Here is a 13300-nt window from a genome sequence, read left to right on the forward strand (position 1 = left end):
AAACCTGCAAAAACGCCCAAAACACCTTAATATAGCATGTTTATAAAATGGCCCAAAAAAGCAAGGCTATAGTATGGCAAAATGTCAAAAAATGACATGTCTCCAAAACAGCTAAAAACACCTCAAAACAGCATAAAATAGCGTGATGAGAAACGCCATAGCATTAAAACCTGCAAAGAAACACCCATAACACCATAATATAGCATGTTCAAAAAATGGCCCAAAAAGCAAGGCTATAGTATGGCAAAAATGTGAAAAAATGACATGTTCTAAAAAGTGCTTTAAACACTTCAAAACAGCATTAAATAGCGTGCTGAGAAACGCCATAGCATTAAAACCTGCAAAAAACACCCATAACACCATAATATAACATGTTTATAAATGACCCAAAAAGCAAGGCTATAGTATGGCAAAAATGTCAAAAAATGACATGTCCTAAAAAGTGCTTTAAACACTTCAAAACAGCATTAAATAGCGTGCTGAGAAACGCCATAGCATTAAAACCTGCAACAATGGCCCAAAATACCATAATATAGCATGTTGAAAAAATGCCCCACAAAGCAAGGCTATAGTATGGCAAAAATGTCAAAAATGACATGTCCTAAAACGTGCTTCAAACAACTCAAAACAGCATAAAAAAGAGTGATGAGAAACGCCATAGCAATAAAAACTGCAAAAACACCCATAACACCATAATATAGCATGTTGAAAATGGGCCAAAAAGCAAGGCTATAGTATGGCAAAAATGTGAAAAAATGACATGTCCTAAAAAGTGCTTTAAACACCTCAAAACAGCATAAAATAGCGTGATAAGAAACGCCATAGCATTAAAACCTGCAAAGAAACGCCCAAAACACCATAATATAGCATGTTTATAAAATGGCCCAAAAAGCAAGGCTATAGTATGGCAAAAATGTCAAAAATGGCATGTCTCCAAAACAGCTAAAAACACCTCAAAACAGCATAAAATAGCGTGCTTAGAAACGCCATAGTATTAAAACCTGCAAGAAACACATAAAACACCATAACACAGCATGTTGAATAAATGGCCCAAAAAGCAAGGCTATAGTATGGCAAAAATGTCAAAAAATGACATGTCCTAAACAGTGCTTTAAACACTTCAAAGCAGCATAAAATAGCGTGCTGAGAAACGCCATAGCATTAAAACCTGCAAAAAACACCCAAAACACCATAATATAGCATGTTCAAAAAATGGCCCAAAAAGCAAGGCTATAGTATGGCAAAAATGTGAAAAAATGACATGTCCTAAAAAGTGCTTTAAACACCTCAAAACAGCATAAAATAGCGTGCTGAGAAATGCCATAGCATTAAAACCTGCAACAATGGCCCAAAACACCATAATATAGCATGTTCAAAAAATGCTCCAAAAAGCAAGGCTATAGTATGGCAAAAATGTGAAAAAATGACATGTCCTAAACAGTGCTTTAAACACCTCAAAACAGCATAAAATAGCGTGCTGAGAAACGCCATAGCATTAAAACCTGCAAAAAATGCCCAAAACACCATAATATAGCATGTTGAAAAAATGCCCCAAAAAGCAAGGCTATAGTATGGCAAAAATGTCAAAAATGGCATGTCTCCAAAACAGCTAAAAACACCTCAAAACAGCATAAAATAGCGTGCTTAGAAACGCCATAGTATTAAAACCTGCAAGAAACACATAAAACACCATAACACAGCATGTTGAATAAATGGCCCAAAAAGCAAGGCTATAGTATGGCAAGAATGTAAAAAAATGACATGTCCTAAAATGTGCTTTAAACACTTCAAAACAGCATAAAATAGCGTGCTGAGAAACGCCATAGCATTAAAACCTGCAAAAAACGCCCAAAACACCATAATATAGCATGTTTATAAAATGGCCCAAAAAGCAAGGCTATAGTATGGCAAAAATGTGAAAAAATGACATGTCCTAAAAAGTGCTTCAAACACCTCAAAACAGCATAAAATAGAGTGATGAGAAACGCCATAGCATTAAAACATACAAAAAACACCCAAAACACCATAATATAGCATGTTGAAAAAATGCCCCAAAAAGCAAGGCTATAGTATGGCAAAAATGTCAATAAATGACATGTCCTAAACAGTGCTTTAAACACCTCAAAACAGCATAAAATAGCGTGCTGAGAAACACCATAGCATTAAAACCTGCAAAAAACGCCAAAAACACCTTAATATAGCATGTTTATAAAATGGCCCAAAAAGCAAGGCTATAGTATGGCAAAAATGTCAAACAATGACATGTCCTAAAAAGTGCTTTAAACACTTCAAAACAGCATAAAATAGCGTGCTGAGAAACGCCATAGCATTAAAACCTGCAAAAATGGCCCATAACACCATAATATAGCATGTTTATAAAATGACCCAAAAAGCAAGGCTATAGTATGGCAAAATGTGAAAAAATGACATGTCCTAAAAAGTGCTTCAAACACCTCAAAACAGCATAAAATAGAGTGATGAGAAACGCCATAGCATTAAAACATACAAAAAACACCCAAAACACCATAATATAGCATGTTCAAAAAATGCCCTAAAAAGCAAGGCTTTAGTATGGCAAAAATGTCAATAAATGACATGTCCTGTAAAGTGCTTTAAACACTTCAAAACAGCATAAAATAGCGTGCTGAGAAACGCCAGTGTATAAAACCTGCAAAAAACACCCAAAACACCATAACACAGCATGTTTATAAAATGACCCAAAAAGCAAGGCTATAGTATGGCAAAAATGTCAAAAAATGACATGTCTCCAAAACAGCTAAAAACACTTCAAAGCAGCATAAAATAGAGTGCTGAGAAACGCCATAGCATTAAAACCTGCAAAAACCGCCCAAAACACCATAATATAGCATGTTGAAAAAAATGCCCCAAAAAGCAAGGCTATAGTATGGCAAAAATGTCAATAAATGACATGTCCTAAAAAGTGCTTTAAACACTTCAAAACAGCATAAAATAGCGTGCTGAGAAACACCATAGCATTAAAAGGTGCAAAAAACACCCAAAACACCATAATATAGCATGTTTATAAAATGACCCAAAAAGCAAGGCTATAGTATGGCAAAATGTGAAAAATGACATGTCCTAAAAGTGCTTTAAATACCTCAAAACAGCATTAAATAGTGTGCTGAGAAACGCCATAGCATTAAAACCTGCAAAAATGGCCCATAACACCATAATATAGCATGTTTATAAAATGACCCAAAAAGCAAGGCTATAGTATGGCAAAAATGTGAAAAAATGGCATGTCTCCAAAACAGCTAAAACACCTAAAAACAGCATAAAATAGCGTGCTGAGAAACGCCATAGTATAAAACCTGCAAAAAACACCCAAAACACCATAACACAGCATGTTTATAAAATGACCCAAAAAGCAAGGCTATAGTATGGCAAAAATGTGAAAAAATGACATGTCTCCAAAACAGCTAAAAACACTTCAAAGCAGCATAAAATAGAGTGCTGAGAAACGCCATAGCATTAAAACCTGCAAAAATGGCCCATAACACCATAATATAGCATTTTTATAAAATGACCCAAAAAGCAAGGCTATAGTATGGCAAAAATGTGAAAAAATGACATGTCCTAAAAAGTGCTTCAAACACCTCAAAACAGCATAAAATAGAATGATGAGAAACACCATAGCATTAAAACATACAAAAAACACCCATAACACCATAATATAGCATGTTTATAAAATGGCCAAAAAGCAAGGCTATAGTATGGCAAAAATGTGAAAAAATGGCATGTCTCCAAAAGAGCTAAAAACACCTCAAAACAGCATAAAATAGCGTGCTGAGAAACGCCATAGCATTAAAACCTGCAATAACGGTCAAGAACACCATAATATAGCATGTTGGAAAAAATGACCCAAAAAGCAAGGCTATAGTATGGCAAAAATGTGAAAAAATGGCATGTCTCCAAAACAGCTAAAAACACCTAAAAACAGCATAAAATAGCGTGCTGAGAAACGCCATAGTATAAAACCTGCAAAAAACACCCAAAACACCATAACACAGCATGTTTATAAAATGACCCAAAAAGCAAGGCTATAGTATGGCAAAAATGTGAAAAAATGACATGTCTCCAAAACAGCTAAAAACACTTCAAAGCAGCATAAAATAGAGTGCTGAGAAACGCCATAGCATTAAAACCTGCAACAACGGTCAAGAACACCATAATATAGCATGTTGGAAAAAATGACCCAAAAAGCAAGGCTATAGTATAGCAAAAATGTCAAAAAATGACATGTCCTAAAAAGTGCTTTAAACACCTCAAAACAGCATTAAATAGCGTGCTGAGAAACGCCATAGCATTAAACCGTGCAAAAAAACACCCATAACACCATAATATAGCATATTGAAAAAATGACCCAAAAAGCAAGGCTATAGTATGGCAAAAATGTGAAAAAATGGCATGTCCTAAAAAGTGCTTTAAACACTTCAAAACAGCATTAAATAGCGTGCTGAGAAACGCCATAGCATTAAAACCTGCAAAAAACGCCCAAAACACCTTAACATAGCATGTTTATAAAATGACCCAAAAAGCAAGGCTATAGTATGGCAAAAATGTGAAAAAATGACATGTCCTAAAAAGTGCTTTAAACACTTCAAAACAGCATTAAATGGCGTGCTGAGAAATGCCATAGCATTAAAACCTGCAAAAAACGCCCAAAACACCATAATATAGCATGTTTATAAAATGGCCCAAAAAGCAAGGCTATAGTATGGAAAAAAATGTGAAAAAAATGACATGTCTCCAAAACAGCTAAAAACACCTCAAAACAGCATGAAATAGCGTGCTGAGAAACGCCATAGTATTAAAACCTGCAAAAAAACGCCCAAAACACCATAATATGGCATATTGAAAAATGACCCAAAAAGCAAGGCTATAGTATGGCAAAAATGTGAAAAAATGACATGTCCTAAACAGTGCTTTAAACACCTCAAAACAGCATAAAATAGCGTGCTGAGAAACGCCATAGCATTAAAACCTGCAAAAAACGCCCATAACACCATAATATAGCATGTTTATAAAATGGCCCAAAAAGCAAGGCTATAGTATGGCAATATAGTCAAAAAACGATATGTCCTAAAATGTGCTTTAAACACCTCAAAACAGCATTAAATAGCGTGCTGAGAAACGCCATAGCATTAAACCGTGCAAAAAACGCCCAAAACACCATAATATAGCATATTGAAAAAATGACCCAAAAAGCAAGGCTATAGTATGGCAAAAATGTGAAAAAATGACATGTCCTAAAAAGTGCTTCAAACACCTCAAAACAGCATAAAATAGAGTGATGAGAAACGCCATAGCATTAAAACATACAAAAAACACGCATAACACCATAATATAGCATGTTGAAAAAATGCCCCAAAAAGCAAGGCTATAGTATGGCAAAAATGTCAATAAATGACATGTCCTAAACAGTGCTTTAAACACCTCAAAACAGCATAAAATAGCATGCTGAGAAACGCCATAGCATTAAAACCTGCAAAAAACGCCCAAAACACCATAATATAGCATGTTTATAAAATGGCCCAAAAAGCAAGGCTATAGTATGGCAAAAATGTCAAAAAATGACATGTCCTAAAAAGTGCTTTAAACACTTCAAAACAGCATAAAATAGCGTGCTGAGAAACACCATAGCATTAAAACCTGCAACAACGGTCAAGAACACCATAATATAGCATGTTGGAAAAAATGACCCAAAAAGCAAGGCTATAGTATGGCAAAAATGTCAAAAAACGACATGTCCTAAAATGTGCTTTAAACACCTCAAAACAGCATTAAATAGCGTGCTGAGAAACGCCATAGCATTAAACCGTGCAAAAAACACCCAAAACACCATAATATAGCATATTGAAAAAATGACCCAAAAAGCAAGGCTATAGTATGGCAAAAATGTCAAAAAATGACATGTCCTAAAAAGTGCTTTAAACACCTCAAAACAGCATGAAATAGCGTGCTGAGAAACGCCATAGCATTAAAACCTGCAAAAAACACATAAAACACCATAACACAGCATGTTGAATAAATGGCCCAAAAAGCAAGGCTATAGTATGGCAAAAATGTCAAACACTTCAAAACAGCATAAAATAGCGTGCTGAGAAACGCCATAGCATTAAAACCTGCAAAAAACGCCCAAAACACCATAATATAGCATGTTTATAAAATGGCCCAAAAAGCAAGGCTATAGTATGGCAAAAATGTCAAAAAACGACATGTCCTAAAATGTGCTTTAAACACCTCAAAACAGCATTAAATAGCGTGCTGAGAAACGCCATAGCATTAAACCGTGCAAAAAACGCCCAAAACACCATAATATAGCATATTGAAAAAATGACCCAAAAAGCAAGGCTATAGTATGGCAAAAATGTGAAAAAATGACATGTCCTAAAAAGTGCTTCAAACACCTCAAAACAGCATAAAATAGAGTGATGAGAAACGCCATAGCATTAAAACATACAAAAAACACCCAAAACACCATAATATAGCATGTTGAAAAAATGCCCCAAAAAGCAAGGCTATAGTATGGCAAAAATGTCAATAAATGACATGTCCTAAACAGTGCTTTAAACACCTCAAAACAGCATAAAATAGCGTGCTGAGAAACGCCATAGCATTAAAACCTGCAAAAAACGCCCAAAACACCTTAATATAGCATGTTTATAAAATGGCCCAAAAAGCAAGGCTATAGTATGGCAAAAATGTCAAACAATGACATGTCCTAAAAAGTGCTTCAAACACTTTAAAACAGCATAAAATAGCGTGCTGAGAAACACCATAGCATTAAAACCTGCAACAACGGTCAAGAACACCATAATATAGCATGTTGGAAAAAATGACCCAAAAAGCAAGGCTATAGTATGGCAAAAATGTCAAAAAACGACATGTCCTAAAATGTGCTTTAAACACCTCAAAACAGCATTAAATAGCGTGCTGAGAAACGCCATAGCATTAAAACCTGCAAAGAAACACCCATAACACCATAATATAGCATATTGAAAAAATGACCCAAAAAGCAAGGCTATAGTATGGCAAAAATGTCAAAAAATGACATGTCCTAAAAAGTGCTTTAAACACCTCAAAACAGCATGAAATAGCGTGCTGAGAAACGCCATAGCATTAAAACCTGCAAAGAAACACCCATAACACCATAATATAGCATGTTCAAAAAATGCCCCAAAAAGCAAGGCTATAGTATGGCAAAAATGTGAAAAAATGACATGTCCTAAAAAGTGCTTCAAACACCTCAAAACAGCATAAAATAGAGTGATGAGAAACGCCATAGCATTAAAACCTGCAAAAAACGCCCAAAACACCTTAATATAGCATGTTTATAAAATGGCCCAAAAAGCAAGGCTATAGTATGGCAAAAATGTCAAAAAATGACATGTCTCCAAAACAGCTAAAAACACCTCAAAACAGCATAAAATAGCGTGATGAGAAACGCCATAGCATTAAAACCTGCAAAGAAACACCCATAACACCATAATATAGCATGTTCAAAAAATGCCCCAAAAAGCAAGGCTATAGTATGGCAAAAATGTCAAAAAATGACATGTCCTAAAAAGTGCTTTAAACACTTCAAAACAGCATTAAATAGCGTGCTGAGAAACGCCATAGCATTAAAACCTGCAAAAAACACCCAAAACACCATAATATAGCATGTTTATAAAATGACCCAAAAAGCAAGGCTATAGTATGGCAAAAATGTCAAAAAATGACATGTCCTAAAAAGTGCTTTAAACACTTCAAAACAGCATTAAATAGCGTGCTGAGAAACGCCATAGCATTAAAACCTGCAACAATGGCCCAAAATACCATAATATAGCATGTTGAAAAAATGCCCCAAAAAGCAAGGCTATAGTATGGCAAAAATGTCAAAAATGACATGTCCTAAAACGTGCTTCAAACACCTCAAAACAGCATAAAACAGAGTGATGAGAAACGCCATAGCATTAAAACCTGCAAAAAACACCCATAACACCATAATATAGCATGTTGAAAAAATGGGCCAAAAAGCAAGGCTATAGTATGGCAAAAATGTGAAAAAATGACATGTCCTAAAAAGTGCTTTAAACACCTCAAAACAGCATAAAATAGCGTGATAAGAAACGCCATAGCATTAAAACCTGCAAAGAAACGCCCAAAACACCATAATATAGCATGTTTATAAAATGGCCCAAAAAGCAAGGCTATAGTATGGCAAAAATGTCAAAAATGGCATGTCTCCAAAACAGCTAAAAACACCTCAAAACAGCATAAAATAGCGTGCTTAGAAACGCCATAGTATTAAAACCTGCAAGAAACACATAAAACACCATAACACAGCATGTTGAATAAATGGCCCAAAAAGCAAGGCTATAGTATGGCAAAAATGTCAAAAAATGACATGTCCTAAACAGTGCTTTAAACACTTCAAAGCAGCATAAAATAGCGTGCTGAGAAACGCCATAGCATTAAAACCTGCAAAAAACACCCAAAACACCATAATATAGCATGTTCAAAAAATGGCCCAAAAAGCAAGGCTATAGTATGGCAAAAATGTGAAAAAATGACATGTCCTAAAAAGTGCTTTAAACACCTCAAAACAGCATAAAATAGCGTGCTGAGAAATGCCATAGCATTAAAACCTGCAACAATGGCCCAAAACACCATAATATAGCATGTTCAAAAAATGCTCCAAAAAGCAGGGCTATAGTATGGCAAAAATGTGAAAAAATGACATGTCCTAAACAGTGCTTTAAACACCTCAAAACAGCATAAAATAGCGTGCTGAGAAACGCCATAGCATTAAAACCTGCAAAAAATGCCCATAACACCATAATATAGCATGTTGAAAAAATGCCCCAAAAAGCAAGGCTATAGTATGGCAAAAATGTCAAAATGGCATGTCTCCAAAACAGCTAAAAACACCTCAAAACAGCATAAAATAGCGTGCTTAGAAACGCCATAGTATTAAAACCTGCAAGAAACACATAAAACACCATAACACAGCATGTTGAATAAATGGCCCAAAAAGCAAGGCTATAGTATGGCAAAAATGTAAAAAAATGACATGTCCTAAACAGTGCTTTAAACACTTCAAAACAGCATAAAATAGCGTGCTGAGAAACGCCATAGCATTAAAACCTGCAAAAAACGCCCAAAACACCATAATATAGCATGTTTATAAAATGGCCCAAAAAGCAAGGCTATAGTATGGCAAAAATGTGAAAAAATGACATGTCCTAAAAAGTGCTTCAAACACCTCAAAACAGCATAAAATAGAGTGATGAGAAACGCCATAGCATTAAAACATACAAAAAACACCCAAAACACCATAATATAGCATGTTGAAAAAATGCCCCAAAAAGCAAGGCTATAGTATGGCAAAAATGTCAATAAATGACATGTCCTAAACAGTGCTTTAAACACCTCAAAACAGCATAAAATAGCGTGCTGAGAAACACCATAGCATTAAAACCTGCAAAAAACGCCAAAAACACCTTAATATAGCATGTTTATAAAATGGCCCAAAAAGCAAGGCTATAGTATGGCAAAAATGTCAAACAATGACATGTCCTAAAAAGTGCTTTAAACACTTCAAAACAGCATAAAATAGCGTGCTGAGAAACGCCATAGCATTAAAACCTGCAAAAATGGCCCATAACACCATAATATAGCATGTTTATAAAATGACCCAAAAAGCAAGGCTATAGTATGGCAAAAATGTGAAAAAATAACATGTCCTAAAAAGTGCTTCAAACACCTCAAAACAGCATAAAATAGAGTGATGAGAAACGCCATAGCATTAAAACATACAAAAAACACCCAAAACACCATAATATAGCATGTTCAAAAAATGCCCTAAAAAGCAAGGCTTTAGTATGGCAAAAATGTCAATAAATGACATGTCCTGTAAAGTGCTTTAAACACTTCAAAACAGCATAAAATAGCGTGCTGAGAAACGCCATCGTATAAAACCTGCAAAAAACACCCAAAACACCATAACACAGCATGTTTATAAAATGACCCAAAAAGCAAGGCTATAGTATGGCAAAAATGTCAAAAAATGACATGTCTCCAAAACAGCTAAAAACACTTCAAAGCAGCATAAAATAGAGTGCTGAGAAACGCCATAGCATTAAAACCTGCAAAAACCGCCCAAAACACCATAATATAGCATGTTGAAAAAAATGCCCCAAAAAGCAAGGCTATAGTATGGCAAAAATGTCAATAAATGACATGTCCTAAAAAGTGCTTTAAACACTTCAAAACAGCATAAAATAGCGTGCTGAGAAACACCATAGCATTAAAAGGTGCAAAAAACACCCAAAACACCATAATATAGCATGTTTATAAAATGACCCAAAAAGCAAGGCTATAGTATGGCAAAAATGTGAAAAAATGACATGTCCTAAAAAGTGCTTTAAATACCTCAAAACAGCATTAAATAGTGTGCTGAGAAACGCCATAGCATTAAAACCTGCAAAAATGGCCCATAACACCATAATATAGCATGTTTATAAAATGACCCAAAAAGCAAGGCTATAGTATGGCAAAAATGTGAAAAAATGGCATGTCTCCAAAACAGCTAAAAACACCTAAAAACAGCATAAAATAGCGTGCTGAGAAACGCCATAGTATAAAACCTGCAAAAAACACCCAAAACACCATAACACAGCATGTTTATAAAATGACCCAAAAAGCAAGGCTATAGTATGGCAAAAATGTCAAAAAATGACATGTCTCCAAAACAGCTAAAAACACTTCAAAGCAGCATAAAATAGAGTGCTGAGAAACGCCATAGCATTAAAACCTGCAAAAATGGCCCATAACACCATAATATAGCATTTTTATAAAATGACCCAAAAAGCAAGGCTATAGTATGGCAAAAATGTGAAAAAATGACATGTCCTAAAAAGTGCTTCAAACACCTCAAAACAGCATAAAATAGAATGATGAGAAACACCATAGCATTAAAACATACAAAAAACACCCATAACACCATAATATAGCATGTTTATAAAATGGCCAAAAAGCAAGGCTATAGTATGGCAAAAATGTGAAAAAATGGCATGTCTCCAAAAGAGCTAAAAACACCTCAAAACAGCATAAAATAGCGTGCTGAGAAACGCCATAGCATTAAAACCTGCAATAACGGTCAAGAACACCATAATATAGCATGTTGGAAAAAATGACCCAAAAAGCAAGGCTATAGTATGGCAAAAATGTGAAAAAATGGCATGTCCCCAAAACAGCTAAAAACACCTAAAAACAGCATAAAATAGCGTGCTGAGAAACGCCATCGTATAAAACCTGCAAAAAACACCCAAAACACCATAACACAGCATGTTTATAAAATGACCCAAAAAGCAAGGCTATAGTATGGCAAAAATGTGAAAAAATGACATGTCTCCAAAACAGCTAAAAACACTTCAAAGCAGCATAAAATAGAGTGCTGAGAAACGCCATAGCATTAAAACCTGCAACAACGGTCAAGAACACCATAATATAGCATGTTGGAAAAAATGACCCAAAAAGCAAGGCTATAGTATAGCAAAAATGTCAAAAAATGACATGTCCTAAAAAGTGCTTTAAACACCTCAAAACAGCATTAAATAGCGTGCTGAGAAACGCCATAGCATTAAACCGTGCAAAAAAACACCCATAACACCATAATATAGCATATTGAAAAAATGACCCAAAAAGCAAGGCTATAGTATGGCAAAAATGTGAAAAAATGGCATGTCCTAAAAAGTGCTTTAAACACTTCAAAACAGCATTAAATAGCGTGCTGAGAAACGCCATAGCATTAAAACCTGCAAAAAACGCCCAAAACACCTTAACATAGCATGTTTATAAAATGACCCAAAAAGCAAGGCTATAGTATGGCAAAAATGTGAAAAAATGACATGTCCTAAAAAGTGCTTTAAACACTTCAAAACAGCATTAAATGGCGTGCTGAGAAATGCCATAGCATTAAAACCTGCAAAAAACGCCCAAAACACCATAATATAGCATGTTTATAAAATGGCCCAAAAAGCAAGGCTATAGTATGGAAAAAAATGTGAAAAAAATGACATGTCTCCAAAACAGCTAAAAACACCTCAAAACAGCATGAAATAGCGTGCTGAGAAACGCCATAGTATTAAAACCTGCAAAAAAACGCCCAAAACACCATAATATGGCATATTGAAAAATGACCCAAAAAGCAAGGCTATAGTATGGCAAAAATGTGAAAAAATGACATGTCCTAAAAAGTGCTTTAAACACTTCAAAACAGCATTAAATAGCGTGCTGAGAAACGCCATAGCATTAAAACCTGCAAAAAACACCCAAAACACCATAATATAGCATGTTTATAAAATGGCCCAAAAAGCAAGGCTATAGTATGGCAAAAATGTCAAAAATGGCATGTCTCCAAAACAACTAAAAAGAACCTCAAAGCAGCATAAAAAAGCGTGCTGAGAAACACCATAGTATTAAAACCTGCAAAAAACGCCCAAAACACCATAATATAGCATGTTTATAAAATGGCCCAAAAAGCAAGGCTATAGTATGGAAAAAAATGTGAAAAAAATGACATGTCTCCAAAACAGCTAAAAACACCTCAAAACAGCATAAAATAGCGTGCTGAGAAACGCCATAGTATTAAAACCTGCAAAAAAACGCCCAAAACACCATAATATGGCATATTGAAAAATGACCCAAAAAGCAAGGCTATAGTATGGCAAAAATGTGAAAAAATGACATGTCCTAAAAAGTGCTTTAAACACTTCAAAACAGCATTAAATAGCGTGCTGAGAAACGCCATAGCATTAAAACCTGCAAAAAACACCCAAAACACCATAATATAGCATGTTTATAAAATGGCCCAAAAAGCAAGGCTATAGTATGGCAAAAATGTCAAAAATGGCATGTCTCCAAAACAACTAAAAAGAACCTCAAAGCAGCATAAAAAAGCGTGCTGAGAAACACCATAGTATTAAAACCTGCAAAAAACGCCCAAAACACCATAATATAGCATGTTTATAAAATGGCCCAAAAAGCAAGGCTATAGTATGGAAAAAAATGTGAAAAAAATGACATGTCTCCAAAACAGCTAAAAACACCTCAAAACAGCATAAAATAGCGTGCTGAGAAACGCCATAGTATTAAAACCTGCAAAAAAACGCCCAAAACACCATAATATGGCATATTGAAAAATGACCCAAAAAGCAAGGCTATAGTATGGCAAAAATGTGAAAAAATGACATGTCCTAAAAAGTGCTTCAAACACCTCAAAACAGCATAA

Source organism: Plectropomus leopardus, chromosome 11 (genome assembly GCF_026936395.1).
Source record: "Plectropomus leopardus strain MGB_pleo_1.0 chromosome 11, ASM2693639v1, whole genome shotgun sequence".
NCBI classification, from domain to species: Eukaryota; Metazoa; Chordata; class Actinopteri; order Perciformes; family Serranidae; genus Plectropomus; species Plectropomus leopardus.